Source organism: Protopterus annectens, chromosome 10.part0, assembly GCF_019279795.1.
Source record: "Protopterus annectens isolate FY-2018-M chromosome 10.part0, PAN1.0, whole genome shotgun sequence".
Classification (NCBI taxonomy): Eukaryota; Metazoa; Chordata; order Ceratodontiformes; family Protopteridae; genus Protopterus; species Protopterus annectens.
The window spans coordinates 1,269,436,062-1,269,456,788 of record NC_056744.1 but is presented as its reverse complement, the minus strand read 5'-3'; positions in this window follow the sequence as shown (position 1 = coordinate 1,269,456,788).

Below are 20,727 nucleotides of genomic sequence, written 5' to 3'. Positions count from 1 at the left end.
TTGTCTCCATTGCTTCTTATTCTGCATATAAATTCCTCAGAAGGCAAATAAAGTAACTTAGTTCCCCATTTCTCTAAGAACTTGCATAATTATAATCCACAGTTAAAGACTTTAGAGTAATCATTAAAGCTGCAGTAAATCATTTTCTAGGGATGCCTTACTTTCTCAATCATGTAGCAGATGTTGACAATCTGATTTCTGATGCCTCATACCATTTTAAAACTAACTTACATGTTTAACTGTTTGTGATACATATATTACTGGAGTCTATCTTACAAGATTTTGAGCATTACCTCACTAACAGTTTAACATGTGCAACTATTTAATTAGTTGAGCGCTCTTTAACTTAGCCCTTTTTTGGTACTGGAACTTAACTTGACCTTTTCCTGTGTAATGGACTCTACCATGTTTACCATATCTGCTGGCAAATTCCCAGCAGTAATATAACAGCATCATTTTGCAGGATTTTAGGTAAGTTAGCTGGATTTCTATTACTTCCTGCATCCTTTTTAACAAGGCTTACTAGAGATTCAGGATGTCTGGTACTATATCAGATAATATACTATTGTTCTTCATATACAATTCCTCTATATAGTCCTGCCTTTTCTTCCTAACATCTTCAGCTTCTCTTTTCATAGCTTTGTCTTTTATCATGCTCATTTTTCCTGGAAGATGCCTTAATAACAGGTTTGCTAACTGTGTAGAGCTCTTCTCTCTCTCTTCTATCATAGCTTTAGCTTATTTGAATATTTTTGTGTATATTTATATTTATAGAAAATGTTGCAATCTGCACTATCATGCCACTTAGGGCCAAATTTATCAATGCTACCCACAATGTGTATACAAACTGTAAAACTCAAGGTAACTATTTGGAATTCAGAGACAGCCCTACCAAAGTGCTTTTGCATCAGGATGTGCAGTATATTGGTGGGCTGTCTCCACAGCCATGTTGCATGTTGATAAGGCAGTCCAGGTGAGTGGAGTATGCAAATTAGCTGTGTGCTGTCTCCAGAAAACTGTCTGTGGTAAGGCATTTATGCAAGCAAGTGTTTATCTGGTGCAGAAGAGGAAAGTGATGGGGAGTTTAAGTAAGGGTACGTTAGCTTTAGGATGTGTGCGTATGTGTATGTGTGCAAGCGGATGGATTGGGGTAGCTGTCGTATCTCTATATATGCCTGAACTAGCAAGCAAAGGTGGCTGTAGCCACTAGCAACCAGGGATACACATTTAAACTCATCCCTGATTGGTGCTTACACAAAAGCGGGGTGAGGCAGAACACTAGACACCAGAGTTGCTATATTTAGCATTCTTACAGGCACTTAAAAGAAAAGAAAACTAGAGACAGAGTATACTATTATGTAGTGTGACATAAAGGCACTAAAAAGGATTTGAACTTTTCCCCAGTGGATATTAATCCTTTTTGCCACCATTAGATATCATGGGTACCATGTAAAAAATAACCAAAAAATAAAAAATAAAAGGGCAACTACAAAGTGGGGTGTGTAAAAGGATTTGAATCCTTTTCCCTTGAAACAGAAAAAGGTAGCTTTAATCCACTGAATTAGCTATTAAGTTAATTTATCAGAGGTCTTTTTTTTATTTTTTGACATTTGAGGATTATTAGGCCTCCCTCTTGAAATGTCAGCACTGTAACTTGAGAGTGCTGATATAAGATCAAAAATGTAGGAGATGAGCAAATTTTAAACATTGTACTTCTCCTTTAAATTTCTTTTTTTGCAGGGGGGAGGGCCTCCTACAATATATATATATATATATATATAAATATATATATATATATACTAACTCTTAACTTACCATACTTCAAAGAAAATGGAATATCCATATAAATGACCATCTCAGACAGTCCTTTTTTATTCATTCAGTATATTTTTTTGGTGTATGCTCTATTAGTTTCCAACATTTCAAATCAATACCTGGTGTTGTTCAACATATTGAGTTAGGGGGACTGGAATATCACAAGACATCAAGACAAAGTCAGAAGCATATACTGCAGTTAATTATTCATCCTAAAAACTTAGAAAGTCACTAAGATAACAGCTTTTGCACTACCATTCATTTACCGAAGGATATCAAGTGTCTGCGCATTAAGGGTGTGTTGTAAACATCTATAGGATACCAGAAATGGGAAAAACGAGGCAACAGGATATTCTAACACCAGGGATATGTGTGAATATTTGGTATATGTGCTTGTGTTTTTTACTATGTTTGTGTGTGTGTGTGTGTGTGTGTGTGTGTGTGTGTGTGTGTGTGTGTGTGTGTGTGTGTGTGTGGTAGAGTGACTCAGAGGTGATTTAAAGGTGGTTCCTATGCTAACACAATGTGGTCACTACTATTAATGATGCAGGAAAGTGCAGATCTGCTTGAATTAGCTGTGATTCAGAGACATTAGCATAAAATCATTATGTACTTTATTCTAAAATGTACTCATATTGCAGGCACATGCATTTATTTATAATATTTGTTAACTAGGGAAATTAATTGATGTATCAAGGACCTGTTTCTACAACTGCCAACTAAAATGGCAATTAAATGCAGATGCCATTAGGTTATATAAGCTGTTGATTAAAAAAGGTGGGTCGATATTACAAGATCAAAACTTTAGTTAATCGAATAACTAAAGACTGATCTTGTAATATCAAAACCTAAAAATCTCGACCAGACGATTTAACCCAGAGAAACACTTCCCTTGGCTACATGAAAAAAACAAAAAACTTTAAATCCCAATTCAAGTGGGGGGCTTCAACCCTCACACCCCTCCTATGTAAAGGGCTGTGCCCCCACGCCCCCCAACTAAATATACTAACTCTGAGATCACTCCAAATTGGAGGAAAGGGCATAATCCACTTAACAGCCAAGGGAAGTGTTTCCCTGGGTTAAGTCAGCCATTCAAGTTTTTTTTGTTTCAGTATTACAAGATCGATCTTTAGTTATTTAATTAACTAAAGTTTTGATCTTGTAATATAGACCGCAAAAGGTCACTGGCATAAAGATAGCCTCAAACAAGCAACAAAATGCAATATTATATAGAGACATGGTGAGAAATAAAAGTATAGTCTGTATGTGAATATATGATGGCAAACAAGAGATTATTAAATATTACATGTTATTTTGGACAGGGATAGCTAATAAATGTAAAAAAATACCCCATTTAGCATTCAGATCCATAAAATCTGCACTGTACTGAGGTGAAACATCTATGTAGCAATAAGAAAAAATGCATACTAAAATAATTAAGATACACAAAGACACTAAGAGAAATTAATTTTAATATAAACATTAATACTGTTTAGCATACAGAAGGAAAACATTATGAGATGTACCTGCAAACTCTGGACAACAGTAATACCTAATAATAAGTGTATATTGCCTCATAATGAGTTAGATTTAAGCATGGGGGAATATGCCATGGTACTGCAAAGACATTTATATCTGACCTAATAGTACTCAGAAACATAGATATTATATAAGGAAAGACTCTGAAGTGGAGTGAGAGACAAATTTAATGTCAAGGATATGACCAACAGGGAACAGTAAATATGACCATCTGTGTTCCGGCAGTTAGAACCTGATCTGTTTGTACTCATTTACAGGTAGTAAGACCATTCTGAAATATTTAAGATCAGTACACTTGGATTGTCATTTAAGAAGAGGAACTTATTGCATGAAAAATTTTTTTCAATCTTATAAATGTACAAAATAAAATCCTTTAGTTTTATTGCAGTTAAGAAGCAATTATTTGTTTCTGTGCCACAGAAAACATTGTGTAAATCAGAGTGCAGATCAAAACTGCAATTGAGATAGGAGATGGAAAAGTGGTACGCTCTCAGATTGCATGCATAATAAGATGGAAAAATGGAAGATCACAGGGGAAAGAGAGTTAATAATGAGTCTAAGAAGAGAGTCCAAGGACAAACCACAGAGTAACCTCTGAAATGACAAAGTTAGAAGACAATCCCCAGAATTTAATAAAATATGTGTAGTCACAGTGTAGAGCCTACATGGAATATATCCAGTTAAATGACCACGGTTCCCCCTCGGCAGCACTCCATGCATATTAATGATGGCACACTACCAAAGGAGACCCGAGAAACATGAATATCGAATCAGTGCAGGGAAAGGTGTAGCAGCTACCCATGGCTGCAGATGAGTGTGAGGCTCTCTGTAAAGCTTCCCACCACTGTTGTAATGTTGTGAAGTGTGTCAAATGTATAATATGGCATTTTGATGATGTTTTATGTTTTCTTTCTAATTTTTTTTAACTGCATGTTTGCGAGGTGCAGTGCAGAGCACAGCAATGCCATTCTGTGCTCATATAGACACCTCACACTTGACAGACATCTAAAAATAGAAACCAGATGCAATTAATTATATAATTACATTTTTTTCTTTTTTTTTTTTTCAATTGATGTTTGCATGTCAGTGAGTGGAGTGCAGCACAACTGCCACTTGCCGGACATCTAAAAATAGAAACCAGATATAATTGATTATTTATTTATAGGTGTGTTTAAGTGTGTTTGTACGGTGTGGCGTGCTTAGCAATGCTAACAGGTAACCTAGTAGTATATGTGAAGGTACACTAGCTTTTACAACATCCAACAAGCTACATGGATAGAGTAATGGTCTTATGTGTAGTAGGTCTTGGGTTTGAGTCCGTAACAGACAAAATATGTCTGTAAATGAATGTAATATTTTTCTTTAATTTTAGTAAACTATTGTGAATTTTGGCACTGCTGCACTTTGCTAAGCATGCCTCATTCATGCTAAGCATTGCATAAACATGCTAACAGCTACCAATGTTTGTGTGGTGCTAAGCCTCTCTAAAACAATGGTTCTATGAGTTTTCATGCTGCTTGGTTTCACTTAGCTGGTTTGTGCCTCGCTAAGTGATGCAGTACTTTTTTGAATGTTGCTCAATGATGTGTAAGGGTGGAAAAACAGCTTATATTAAGCCCGATAGGTGGGAATTCTGCATCATTCATTGGAGTTCAATCAACTGTTGGTATGGCTGATAGTGTTTGTGAAGGTGTGTGCTTTCGGGTGCAGAGGTAGGGTACTCAGGAGTCTAGGGTCATGGTCAGGTTCCTTGTTAAAAAACATGAACCCCGGCTGATGCAGGGCAGATTCCAGGGGTCAGAGTGTAAGGCGGAGACCTGGGAGCATTTGGCAAGGGATCTCCCCAGTGTTACTGGTATCCCTCACACAGGTGAGCAGTGTCATCACCATTATGATGACCTGAAAAGGAGAAAGACGGGAACCCTGGACACCTGGGTCCAAGAGGCAAGAGCAGGGAATGCCCCACAAATATGTAAGCATGTTTTCCTCTGTTTTACTAATAAGCAAGCTGAATATCTGCATAACTGGTATGCATAATTGTATGCTTCTCTCCTAACAGCTGCAGCTGAGGGGGCTCGCAATGTCAAGTCCCATGCCGTCACCTGGCCAAGTTTCACCATGAGCATGGTAAATATGGATTTAGTATGCTAACTGTAGTGCAATAAGCAAGAACAACTAAAGCATTTACTGCAATAAAGTATACACAAGAAAAACTGTAGTGCAATAAATGGGGAAGTTGAACTGTTTTGCAGTAAATGGACAATTAGACCTGTAGTGCAATACATTAATAACAACAACTAAAGTTCAATAAACAATAAACAATACCAATAACAATAAGCAAAATGGTGCTCAGCAGGATTGTGTTGCCATAACCATGGCAGTAGAACTGCATGCATTGCTTGTCTATGGTAAGGTGGCTGCAGTCAAGTGTAACATTGTAATAGCTGTAGAATGCAGAACTAATGGCCTGCATACTGTATTGCTTAACTAATAGTACTGTCCAAGGCTGTCTTCAGGCCAATATCAGTCACATAATGCTCTCTGTTCCTCCTACTTCAAGTAATAAAGGTATATGGGTGAGGTAGCCCACTCCACGGGCAGATATTGTGTGTGCACTTCACAGATATTTCAAACCAATAACAATACAAAATGCTCACTAGCATTGTTGATACTAAAATAAAGCTGTTTTAATATATACAGTATGGTTGTATTCCATGCATGTGTATTCTACTTTCACTGCAGTCAATTATAGCACTGTATTAGTTCTAAAATGCAAAAAGACTGTCCTGTAACTTGCATTGCTCAACTCATAGTATGTTTCACGGTTATCTCTATCCCACTATCAGTCACATAATGCTCACATTTTCCCTCTCCCCAGGAACAAAAGGTACGTGAGTGAGGTAGCCCATGTTATGAGAGATATTGTGTTTAGATTTCACAGAGTTTTAAAATCAATAAGAATAATATGTTCATCAGCATTGTTGATTCATAAATAAATCTGTCTACTTCCAGTATGGCTGTAGTCCTTGCATGTCAGCACTAAGTTGCTGCAGTCAATTTTAAAGTTACAGCTATTGGGTTATATTCCCATGCCTGGCAACTAAGGCATGACAGCTATCTAGTTTATGAACTGTACACAAACATGCCTCTCAAGTGTCATGATTTCTCGTACTCTAATTAATATTGTGTAATCTGTCTGTCTCAGGATTACCACAGAAATGATTACCTAGAATGCAAAGTATTACCAAACCTGCTTATAGAACACCTTGGTAGGTATATAAGGCCACATGATGTGCAAGTGTTCTGTCTAGTTGTGTACCTGCATTTGTTATTGTTTGGCCCATACTGTCCCATGAAACGGCTTGAGAGGTATGTATGTGATACATAGCCTACAGTACACTTTTAAGGGTTCCGGCGTGTAGCTCACAAGACATTGCTCTTCGAGCTACCTCACCAAAACCAAATGCCTGCGGCAGAACTTTGTCATAGAGCAATACGGCTGAAAAGCATAGCCGCTGCAGCTGTAAACTATGGACAGCAATATCGTAACCATAAATAATAAAATAGATGCAGTCCTGAAATGGGAATACAGAATGTGTTACACAGCTAGTATGGCTGTCTCTGCTAGAATACAGCCGGGCAGCTGTCTGTAAAGCACACCACCGGTTACGATATTACTGTCCATAGTTTACAGCTGCGGCGGCTATGCTTTTCAGCTGTATTGCTCTATGGCTAAGTGCTGCCATAGCCATTTGATTTTGGCAATGTAGCTCGCAGGGCAATGTCTTCTGAGCTACATGCCAGAACCCCACTTGTAGTCATTGTCCACAAAACTGACATGCTACACTGACATGCTACACTTGAAGAAATCCCAGTCCCTCAGAGCCACACGCTCCAGGGATCTAAACCTTGTCATCACAATAAACAAAACATGCTGGAGGAATAAGTTCCTGACCCAGAGACTCCCCAGCCTCTGGAATAGACTGCCCATACATGTCAAGCAGAGCACCTCTTTGGCCCTCTTCAAAAGGAACCTTGACGATTGGATGGGAGAAAGGAAATTCACCCCAGGGATCACGTCGGTCGTCCTGCTAGACAGGGGTCCAGGGAAGTAAACAGTGTGGGAAGAAATAGCCAGGGAATTGTTATAGCTAGGCTTGTATAGGCCCTAGGACCAATAGCCTAGTACTAACCTATGAACCTATGAACAATACACACCTGTAGAGTTAATATTACCACCGTTGTCAGGGATATAGTCTACAGTGTCACTAATGGACTGTTTTTCTCTCTCTCCCCACCTCTTATCTGCATGTATTTAATATTATGCATTTTTATATTTTACTATTAACATAATTTGTTAAAATAACTATATTTTGCGAAATGTGGTTTATTATTGTTATGTGTTATTATGCTTTCATATTGGCATATCTTGTTAAATGAACCATTTTGTTGGCCTTACGCACTTTATTATTGTCATGTGTTATTATGCTTTCATAATAATACATCTTGTTAAATTAATCATGTGGTTGCCCTTATTCTTTAACTGTTACTGGCATGCTGTTAACATACTGACTGTTCTGTTATTTCACTTTGAGTCATACATCATATACTTTGCTATGCATCTGGGTTAATTATTATGGTGTCCCGTGCTGTTAATACTAGCAGTGATTTGTTGATAACTAACCTCATCTTATTGCTATACCTCAATTACCACATCACGTCAAGACTGGCTGGTTCTGGCTGATTTTCCTACCTTGCCTCCACTAGCCATGACACTGGGTCCCAGCATGTCTGGAACCCAGACCAGTGGTGCCCCCGCTGCTGCCAATGCAATACCTGCCGTCTCGGTTAGTGCTGCCCTATGGGATGGGGCTGCAGTGGTGGAGGGAGAGTTGCCACCCAGGCTGAGCTGACGGTGTTGGTGCACAGGATAGTCCACCATGGCTATGATTGCCTGTGCCAGATTGAGGACATGCTAGCCAACCTGTTAGGGCAGCCTCACCCCAGTGCCCAGCCTCCAGCACTGCCATCCCTGAGGCAGTGAAGGAACAGAGATGGCAGTCCCATGAGTGGGGATGTGAGTCACTCTGCTGCCGTCTGGAGACTCATGGGACTTGAATTAAACAGCACCCTCCCTATCCAAGGTGTTGACCCCCCCCTTATGTGTGACACACTACCCCTGTCTGCTGTCTTCTCTGCCTTATCTGTTTGCAAATGCATCCACACCTACCCAATTTACTTCCCTCACACGTACCTATGTCCTTTCCCCAACATTCCACTCTCACTTTAAAAACAAAATGGACATCTGTTCCAAAAAAAAAATTGTCCCATACATATCTCTCCATTTCGCACACATTCCCACTGGACACATGTAATTTGGTTGAATTGGCTTAACAACACAGTTATGTTGTCCTCACCCCTCTCTTTGGCAATGACAGTCCAAATTCATCCACAAATGCTGTCAAAGTGCACAGTTGCTGCTGTGCAAGAAATGGATAGCTATGGTTCTTTCCTACACCCTTCCTACACATCCCTCCCTGTTTTTCACTATGTTTTCCCCTTGCTTGCCCCATTTCACCACTTTCCTATCTCCCCTTTTTTCTTTCTTTATACTTTTTCTTTTCTTTATATTTTTAGTGCAGCTTCACTAAGCTCAGCTAAACAGAGCTATAATGACTATACATTTGTAAGACACATGTACAAAATAAACTTCTCTGCCATGTTTTGGACCCAAGCTCATCACACCTTCAGCACACTGCATAACCCACCATGCCATGCAACTCCTAATTAAAACAGGTGGTTTAAACAAAACATAGTAATTGCGGAGCTGCACACCACACCGCACCCCACAAACTGGGATAAAAATTAATGGAAAAAATAGGAGTGTACCTTGGACTCTTGTGCAATAGTAACCACTAGATAGCCAAAGGCATGATAATGAATGTAACTGAGGCCTGTGAGCAGGTAAATGTGCCATTTTATCAGTAAAATGTAGAAAGTCACCTACTAAGGCATTCATGGCAAAATACATGTTCAACTGGGACTCTGGTACAGAAATACATCCATATAAAGCTATGCACATACTGATGGATGTAGAAAATGTTTGTCACAGCCTATATGTGTGCACATATATCTTGCAAATATAACTGCTATAACAGTGACTTAGTAGTTCATTCTGTTAAATGCCTTGCATACATTTTGCCACACACAGTCCTAGGTTCAAAGCCAGTGTTGTGTTGCATTTCAATTACATTATTGTGAAGACAGGAATTAATGAATGACTCACGCACTCATTATCCATATAAAGCATTGCAAATTAAATAATTGCTTTTCAGTGCTGGAAGTCACAGGCCTGCAGGTAGGAACACACTTCACATATCTTTGCTGCCTAGTAATCTGTTACTGACACAGTTGCCTAAAATATGTACCGTAAACTCATGCCTTAATTGGAGTGTAAAGGGTACCCTCACCCTGGGTTTGCCTCTACAGCAAGGCTGACGCAGCTGACACAGATAAACCTACAGCTTGTTGTCCTCCAAAGTGTTCACACTCTCTGCCTATGTCTATTACATGCAGCAGCAGCTGTAGCCTGTAGTACACACAGGTCTATGTAAAGGTTTCTGCTACAGACCTACCCTCTGTGATGACCTAGTCTTCTCACCCCAGTAATGTCCATCTCAGCAGCTAAGAATGGGGCCCTGGTCTACATAAAGACATTATATATTGCACAGTGGTTGCATGTTATTGACTAATGATAGTGCAATTCAGCTGTTTTGGCTGTGCCAGCATATCAGAGCCACAAATTGGTTTAGAGGCAATTATCTGCTAATGATAAGTATGTTAAAAATGCAAGCAGCTGGCTCTAGGTTCATAGGTGCATACTAGGCTAATGACCCTGGAGCCTTTTACAAGCTTAGCCCATAGGATTACTCTGGCATCCTGCCACCCGACCTTAGTTCCCAGAGTCTCTCTTTTCCTTGGGAAAAAATTTGCTATTCCGAAACACATACACACAACACAAGCACACCTAAACAACGTCAATACACACACATACACTTATAATCCTACAACTAACCCTACACTAAACTATACAGATACTACTATTTATCCACTTACCTTAACCCAACTTACCTTAACCCAAACCCTAACCCTAAAGTCCGCCACTATCGCACACTCACCTAACCTGTACCCTAACTCACTTATCCTGCCCCTAACCCTTATTCACCTAACCTGCGCCCTAACCCTAACTCACCTAACCCACGCCCTAATCCTAACAACCACACAATGGCACACTTACCTGAACCTGACCCATAAATTTCCACCACAGTGCCGAAAATAGCGAAGTCACAGAACCGGACAACCAAATTCTTTCCATAGGAAAGAATTCAGTGCTCTGCCGCTTCACTATTTTTAGCATTCGCTTAAAACGGGTCGATATTAGAACTTTCAAAGTTTTAAAACTTTGATGTTCTGATATAGACCGATAATGTACTGCTTTTGTCTTGGTTTTCACAGGTGACTGAGGAGGTTGGAGACTCACCCCCACACAACCTGATGTCAGTGTCTCTTCGGACTCTGATGATGATGGTGGCTACAGAGAGGCACAGACGGGGTTGTTGGGGGCTGAATCTGTCCCAGAGTTTGACATCCCTCTTCTGCCCCCATTGTCACCGCACACAGTCAGTATGCTCACACATACCCAGTCCCCACAAGCCACAGATATTGGACAGTCAGAAGGTGGAGACATTGCACAGGAAAGTGTGGCAACTATGGTTCCAGTGAGTGTAGACACTGGTCATAGCCAGAGAGCTGGTGAGATCCCACACAGGTGGATTGACAGGGGTGATTGCAGGAGGACTGCTGTCCTTCCGCCACCTGTTATAGGTGTCACATCATGGGTCACTTGGCACATGTTTTGGGCTGTCATGGAGGCACAGATATGTTCTGAATGGAGCACCAGTCATACACTTAGGGTTATGGATACAACACAGTCTGACATCCCTGACTGCCTCTACCGCATTGGGGACACCCTGGATTAGTTCACTGATGGAGTGGACAGATGGTGTGCTGAGACAGTGTCTGTCCTGGACTGCACATTGTGCTGGAACATCTGGTTGGAATTGGGCATTTGACCCATGGATGTAGGTCAGCAACACCATCTGCTGAGAGTCCACGTGGCCGTGCACAGTTACACTCCCACAGTGGCAGTATATCCAGTGCTACAGAGGGGAGTGTGCTGTCTACACCATGACATGGTTGGCCATTAGCTCATGGTTCTGGGTGGTCCCGTGAGTGACACGGTCCTAGCAGACAGCAGTCACTGTCAGGTACTAGCACTTGACCTTGGGCATGGTGGTGCCAGTGCAACTCATGGCAGAGACAGTTCCCGTGTTCAGGGCCAGAGATGGTGAATTGTCAACTCTACCATGTACAGTCCACAGTTGTCCATCATACACATGTGTAGGGCTAGCACTGAGGTTGACTGTGTACATGCACACACTTACACACCACAGTCATATGCAGGACACCTACAGACACACACGGCAGCCATTTGGGCAAGCCTTAGGCCTACAGCACCCCCACACAACACCCTGTGCAAGTGATGATATCTGTGCCACATCCCTGTCATCCTTTCCATCGATGCAGGGAAATTACGCTATGTGTCTGATGCATAGGGTGACTACATTACTTGACATATACTTGTGTAATGCCGTGTTGTTTTGCCATGCCACTTGTAGTGGTCACCAGTACTGTATGCTGGCATGTGTCATGAGTACACAACATACTTTTGTGTACCTTATGTTGTATAATGTTGTACTGGGGGTATTGTTACACAATGAGAGATGTGTCATGGGCCTGTGTATGTTGCTGCTCCAGGAGCCTGAGGGGATAACCTATAGATATACGGTGGGAATAAAGTGGCATAGGATGACATGGCAGCACAGCAGATATATGACTTCAGCAAGGTACAGAAGTATGCATGCATGGCTCCATAGGTTCATATGTGTATAACAGTCTAATAAGGACAATGGTGTAGTCAGTGTACTCATGCATTAATAATTTGTGATAAGGTCTCCTACCCTTGATACGTGTCACCTAGGTTTTTGGAACTTACACATCTACAAGCTGTGGTGATGGAGTTGACCCATCTACAAATATCCTGTCCGGTTCAGACAGTTGGTCGACATCACTTATAATTGACATGTTGTGCATCCCATTGTTTAACCTGCACATGATGTGTGTGTCACAGCAGATGTATGCTTTACATGCATGGGGGGGGGGCTGTTTCATGTAGGGTGTACTGTCTGTGTTACATAGCAGTCTCTCCAGTATGTACTATGTATACCACGTTGATGTTGTAGGTGTTTAGAACACATGAGACATGTGTTACTTCTGTCATAGCAACATGGGAGGTACACAGTGGGATCTGACACCTCCCTGTATGGGGACATACACATCTCCTTCAAAGCATTTAGGAGACAGTCTACATTTGTACGGTCATGACATGGACTCCATAAGACATGTTATCTACACTGTGTATTGGTGTATTATGGCATCTGTGTGGCTGCTACAGTTGTACAATATGCCTCTGTGGTGACATGGCAATGGTACCATTGCACACAATGATAGGTGTGCTGGCTGCCACATCCAATATAGCAGTGACAGTATGAGATTTACACCCAAAACCTGTTGGTATAGGTGGTATAGCAGTGAATGAATTCCCACATCCTAACGAACAGTGACCATCAAAGGTTACAGTACTGTGTGTCCATACCTTCACATGTAATTGCTTAAGTGTGTACAGTGTGCAGACACTACAGTATTGTCACAAGTTAGTAGTACATCATTCTCAACATGTGATGTATATACTCAGGGGTGAAAAGTGGGCACACAGACCTGGTCACACAGGTTTACACCTAATGTGCCTCAGATCACCATGTCTCTACAGTGGTATGGCAGGAACCGTATGGCATATCTGGGGCCACAGTCACCAGTAGTTGACATGCTCATAACCTCCATATACTCTTCCCACAGCATGGCAATATCTGAGTGCAATGGCCATTTGTTGATGTACCTTTCCAAGCCGTACTGTCACTTGCACACAACAGTATGGTCCTTCATAAGGTCACTTCACATCTTCAGTATGTGCTCACTGCTGATCTTCTGCAATGAGTGTCATTACTGCTTTTGGCATATAGATTACTCAGAGGTGATCTGTGCCTTGTATACAGGGCAAAGTGTGACCCTGATGGAGTGTATATGCTGCCTATCTGTAGGAAGCATAGTAGATGGATAACTCACTGTAAGGACATTAACCTACTATGTGACATTATTACTACTTGCTTATGAGAGACATTTGTCTAGCAGACTTAAACACACCCTTGAAACAAACCCAGCCTACTGGTACACAGAGCACCTCAGTGCACCTCAGCACATACCATTTGTATGACTGGCTGAGTGACCTTCATCTCAACACATGGGTCTGCTTGAGTCCCTTTTGTACTGGGGCAATATGTCCTGTATCAAGGGGTATAAAGATGTCTCTGACTGTGAGGACTGTATGGCCATTATGCTAGTTAAGTTCACATGTCCTATGGCACCATAGCATGATGTATACTGCTATGACAGCCTCACACACAAACATGGCCACATTCATGCTAGTACCACTTCCACTCACTGCATACAGGACACGACAAGGCACACAAATACTGAAAGTTGGCTATATGTAGATCAGAACACTTACCTATGCACTGGCACACACTACAGATCACAGTACCTGATGCACACAACACACCTCATGTCTGCTAGTACTATCAGTTTAGAACATATAATACTTGTTGATATCAGCAGCCCTTGTAGTGGTCAGTCATTTGGAGGGCTAAATCACCCGCTTCAAATAAAGCAATACTAAACCTTACCTATGTCTAAGTTACAAAGGTTATCATACATATGCTATATGAATATACACATGCACCAATTTGGGTGGCGTGAGCTTAGGACTCCTACAGATCTAGTCTTATACAACGCAGCTCACAGTGCACACACATACACATACACACACCAAATCAGCTGGCGTGAGATTAGCACCCCTACATATCTTATACACTATAGCTCAGAGTACTTATCGCACACATCACGGCTTTTGTCTGATGTTAGACTGTCAGCGGCGGTCTTAAGGTGGATGACATCATAAGTCATTGTAGAGGAGGGAAGTTTGGAAGCTGGCAGCTAGTTACAGGGCCAAAAAGTGCATAACCATTGCAGGTGGATAGCCCATGTCCATTGTGTTTCAGGGGGATATATACACCCATACAGCAAGTTGGCTGGAGTAAGATTAGAACCCCTTCACATCTAGGTCTTACACACTATAGCTCACAGTATTTATCACATGCACCACAGGTTATGTCTATTGTCTTGTGGATTACATAATCTAGGCTTGTTTTGCACAGTTTGTGTGGCCTGCAGAGTGATATTGTTTCATACCATTATCTGCATCTAGTGTCCTAGCAGTGAGGTAACTTTTATTATCATTGCTATGTGTGTACAGTTACCAGTATGGCCATATGTGGCTGATTACAGTTAGATAGGCAAACCTGTGGCCAGGGACATTGTGCCTTGTCCATGCATGCACTGATAATGTTATACATTACACCACCGGCTCACCTGTGTCTGTCTACATGGTGACATTCAGCAGGCAGAGGAGTCTGTAGGTTAGTGGAATATGTACTGTTGCACCCTTAGTTTGGTTCCTTTGAGCAATTTTATGGATGTGTGAATGCAGATTTACTCACCATTAATAGGCTATGTGCGACAATACATACATCCACACATATATCTGTCTTTAACAGGGATGTCTATAAATGTAGCTGTGTGTGTGTATGATATGTATATGTGCTATGTAGATATATGTGGAGAGTCTATGTATCATTGTAATATATATATATATATATATATATATATATATATATATAGTTATATATATCAGTATATATCTATTTGACAGTACATAGCAATGGATATACTAATCATGTGAGAGAGATAGGGACAGACAGATATGCATAAGTATATGTCTGTATGTACAGACATATTTACACATTTCAGGTCATTTTGATGATGAGGCAACAGAATTGTGCTCATTTTAACTAAGTGTAGGAGCATGCCCAGTGGGACTGTCAGTACTTACAAGGTAAGTACTGCACATCCCTCAAATTGTCTGCAGCATTCCCCAGCTGTCTGCTGTACTTAATATGAGACTGAGGTTCATATTGTTACTCCACACACAGATTGACAGTCTGCATACCTCTCAACTGTACCGATTTTCACAGAATGTCTAGAATGTTGCCTCATATTTATGGTCTGCTCCTCATACATTTGTGGTGTTCTGGTAAATTATTGTATATTGAAGTCACTGAATAATACTAACTACAGACAAACATTTGAGTGTCAGACTTTATATCCTTCAGATATTCTGTAATAATGCAACTCAATGTCATACTAGCAACTTTCTAGGTTAATCAGAACACTCTATACTGTCTATCTCTATTTTTGGCCCTTTATCTCCCCATTCTTTCTGGCTTGGTCCAGATTTCTTGCACTAAGATTGAGAGGTATGGCAGTCCGTGGCAACACACCAGCATACTAATTTCTCACCTGCAAAAGCTGTGCATAATTGCAGATTCAACACCATTACCTATACTAACATCCCTAGCCCACTGAGCCACACAGGCTGCCAGACAGAGATGTGTCCTTCATCACACAATCAACACCATACATATGTACATTGTTATCCCTGCATTACGTGAGACAGGCACTGTGTGATTGAGTTCTATGTCACAGCGCTGAGATTGCCTGGTCTGCTGATATAGATATACCATTGCTGACTTACTGTTACAGCATTTGTTTTGGAATACTGATGTCTTGGGGGTTGGGGAAGAACAGCACATGATCTGCTGGCATACAGTAGTGTAAACAGTGATTTTTTGTAAACAAGCAGGTGGTGGTGGTACGCATATGTTGCCTTTGGGTCAACCCCCCCCCCCTGAGCCCCCCCCCCCACACAGCCATTCCAGTGTCCCATTATTTGGCTTTTTCTCCCCACTTGCTGTAAACACTGTTCAAAACTTTCAGTGTGCATACTGCTTTCGGCTTTATGTCTACAATGATTGCATATATTTGGATTTAATTTAAAACTTTTATTTCAAATTTTCCAGCACAAACACTGATAGATGTTTGTTAAACAAAGCAATACAGTCTCACAATGAAAACAGACTTAGCATTAAAACTTCTGTGACTTTGAAACTCTCATTGAAACAGCATTGAAACCCACATTCAAAGAAAATGCATCTGGCCAGTGGCAGATTAAGTTTAACGTTGGTCTGTTTTCAAATCATAGACCCCTTGCACACATTTTTAGGACCATGCAAAATTTCTTTGATTCACCTTCCTGATTGTATTAAATTATAATATATAATAATTAAATTATATCCCTTGTATAATGCAACAGCACTTGTTAGAGCATGTTTTAAATTTATAGCCAGTAAGCAATGAAACAAAACATATGAAACAATAATGCCCAATTCAGAATATTTCAACTATAAAAGGCCACTCAAACTTCTGTCATTACAACCGACCAATATCAGTCAATCTGCACAGTCTCTGCAGGAATAAAATCATCTGAATAATTCCACATTAAAGAGATCTGACTGCAACTAATAAAAAGGTTGCTTCTAGCAAAAAAATTACAACTGCCTGTTGCCCTTGAAGAATAGATTGCCTATGTTACATTATTTATTTATTTATTTATTAACATTTGTTGACTGGGAAAGTCCTCTGGGTCAGAAACCCATTTTCAGTGGAGGCCCGGGGAGAAAAGCTCCACCGTATTACAAAGCTGACAAATTTTTAACATAAATTGTTCAAAATTTTTAACATAAATTTAACAGATCTTACAGGTGAAGAGACAAAACCATAGTACAGTTCAACATTTGTCAATTTGTCAACTACAGTACAAAGTTCACACATTTTTAGCATAAATTGTTCAAAATTTTTAACATAAATTTACAGATCTTACAGGTAAAGAGACAAAATATAGTGCAGTTCAACACTTCATAGGGTTTATAAGAATATGCATTAGGAGTCTTAAAAATTGGTAGAAAAAGTTACATATTTGAAAGAGTAAGGATTTTAAAGAGTATTATCTGTAGTCAGTAAAGTAAAATGGATAGTAGGCATATTGAAAGTATTAAAGAGTGGTTATTTAAGCAATAACCAACAATGTGGTGTGGTATATTGAAGATTTACCCATGGTTGGTGTGGTTTCACCCTCGTGATTAAACAAAGGCAACAGTGGGTAAATCTTCAATATACCACAACCATGGAGTTGGTTATTGCTATTATACAATGACATTATTTAAGAAAAAAAAATACTTACTTTTCTTAAATAATGTCTTTGTATAACGGCGGATTACTGTTCTTCCACCGGTTGTGGTATACTGCTTCTTCATTTTGATGTACTGCACATGCGTATGGGACTTGCATTCCCACGCATACCCAGTACATCAATGCTTTGAAACAGAAGCAACAGAGAAAAGAGAGTCCCATTGCTCCGTTTTCTCTCTGTCTTTTAATTGTAAAAAAAAGAAAAGGTTTTGGGGCACTTTATACCAACGGAAAAAAGTCCAGGCGACCGGATCTTTTTCTGTTGGTATATTGTGGGATTTACAATGGGTACACTAGTTGGGCTGGCCAATCAGTGTGCACATTTTCAAATATTAATAGGAAGTCATTGTATAATATAAGTTCTGCCATCCTAATATTTAATTAATATGCTGTTTTAAGGTGGTTTGCTTGTATGGCAGGTACAGGATGGATTACTTAGATAATGTGATTTTAGAGCTATCTTAGAGGATTTTGAGTGGTCAATTTGGGTTATTTCAGATGGTAGGCTGTTCCACAATTTAGCTATAGTATGGGAGTACAGACATTGTCCAGCTCTTTTACTGGGTTTTGTTATAGTTAGCATGAATCTGGAAGAGGACCTTAGTGCTCTTGTAGGGGTATATGTTTGTAAGATTGAGTTGAGGGCTATGCAGTCATTAGGTTTGAAGATTAATTTGTGAGGGAAGGTTAGTTGGGTATATTGGAGATTGTGGGAAAATTCTAGCCATTTCAGCACAGTCAGGGCCTGGCAGTGATGAGAACGGTATGGTTTGCCAGAGGCAAAGTTAGCTATTTTATAGTAGCAGGATTGTAGTTTGTTACTAAGGGTTGAGTGAAGGTTAGTAAATGTGGCTCTACCCTATAGAAGGGAAGGAATGAGTAAAGCACTGGCAAGTTTTGTTTTGGTGTATTTATCCAGGTAAAGCTTATGGCAGTAAAGTTTGCCTAATTTGAAGTGTGTTTTCTTAATTGCATTAAGGATATGTGGTTCATAAGTTAGTTTGTTGTCTATTGTTATTCCTAGTAGTCTGGCTGTTTTCACTAGTTCTATTTCTGTACCATCTTTAGCAAGGATTTTGAAGTCAGTGTCAGGTGATTTTGTAGAGAAAAGTAAAAGTTTAGTTTTTGTGGTTTAACATAAGTTGTGCATTAATAAGCCAAGATTCAATAGAAGTAAAGGCCTTTTGTGTAACTGTGAGGAGATCTGAGAAATTGTTGGATGAGGATATTAGTGCAGAATCGTCGGCATATTGGATGAGGCTTTGGATGTGGGAAGCTTTGTGAAGATCATTGATAAAGATATTAAACAGTAATGGTCCTAAGATGGATCCTTGTGGTACCCCTATGTTATTAGCTTGGTAACTAGATTGTACATTAAGCAATCATACTGACTGTTTTCTATTTTGTAAGTAAGAGGTGAACCAGTTAAGTGATTTTGGGGAGCAACATGGTTTTGATAATTGAGTTAGTAGCTTATTATGTGACACTGTGTTAAAAGCCATATATAGGTATAGTAAGATTACTGAGGTAGGGTGATCTAGGTCTATGGGTTTGTTAACTGTGTCAGAGAAAGAGAGGAGGGCAGTGATGGTGCTATGCCCTGGACGGAACCCATGTTGGGCAGGGGATAGAAGAGCATTATCTGAGGTGTTTAAGTAGTTGTGTGTGAACACATTTTTCTAGGATTGTTGATAGTGGAGAGAGTATAGAGAGAGGGCAATAGTTAGAGAGGCCATGGGAGTTTCCACCTTTATGTAGTGGTGTAATAATGGATTTTTTCCATAGATGGGGAATATAAGATTCAGAAAGAGAGCGATTTATGAGAATGCTGACTGGGTATGCAATCGCAGTAGCTGCTAGTTGCAGAAATTCTGGGGGAAGATTATCTGCAGAAAGTGAGCAAGGTTTGAGTTTTTTAAGAATTTCAAGATCAGAGAGATGGGCACTGGCTGAACTATAAAGGAGTAGGTTGATGGAGTAGTGCTATTATCTACAGTGGAGGGGGTGTGTTTGGTGGGTAGTAAATGGTTTGCGTTTAGGTCAGGTGGGGAGTCTCTGAGTAGCTTTTGAATGGTAGAGATGAAATGGGTGTTAAAGTCTTGGGACATTTGTTGTGGAGTCTTTTCTGGTGCAGGGGAAGGATTTTGTATGGTGCCTGGATTGAGTAGAGTGGAGATAGACCTCCAGAACCTATTGGGATTGTTATATGAGGTAGTTAGTTTTGAGGAAAAATAATCCTTTTTATCCTGTATCACTAACTTTTTTGCTTTGTTACGGAGTTGTTTGTAGTGGACTTTGCTGTGTTTTGTTCTATCTTTCAGCCATAATTTCCAGGCTTTGTTTCTAAGAGAGATTGTTTGTTTGGTTTGTTAACCAGGGAGCATGATTAGTTTTATTCCATTTAATATGCATTGGAGCTAAGCTGTTGAGAGTGTCTAAAAAGAGTTTGCTGAAATAGTCAAGAGCCTTGTCTAAGGGGAGTGTGTTTAGTGGGTATCACGTTTGAGATTTTAAAATGCTTATAAATGTATTTTGGTCAAAGTGGGCAAGATTCCTTGAAGTTCTATATGAGTGTGTTTTAATTGTTTGAGTGTGAGTCCTGTAAGTATATGCTGGGAGGTGGTCACTTAGTATGTTTGGTAGGGTGCCTGAGTTTGTGTAATTTTGAGGGTGGGTTACTAGTATTCAGTCTAAGGTTGATTCAGATTCTGTTGACAGATTGAGGGTAGGAGTGGTGATGAGTTGTGTGAAACTATGTAGGTTTATGCTATTTGCTGGAGAGGGGGAGACTAAGTTTAACCAATTAATGCTGGTGTCTCCTAGAATTATAGTTTCCTATGATATATCTTGATTAATCCAGGATAGAAAGTCTTCAAGTGTGTGGCTATTTTTATCAAAAATGATAAGATCAAAAATATTTTTTTTTAAAAATGA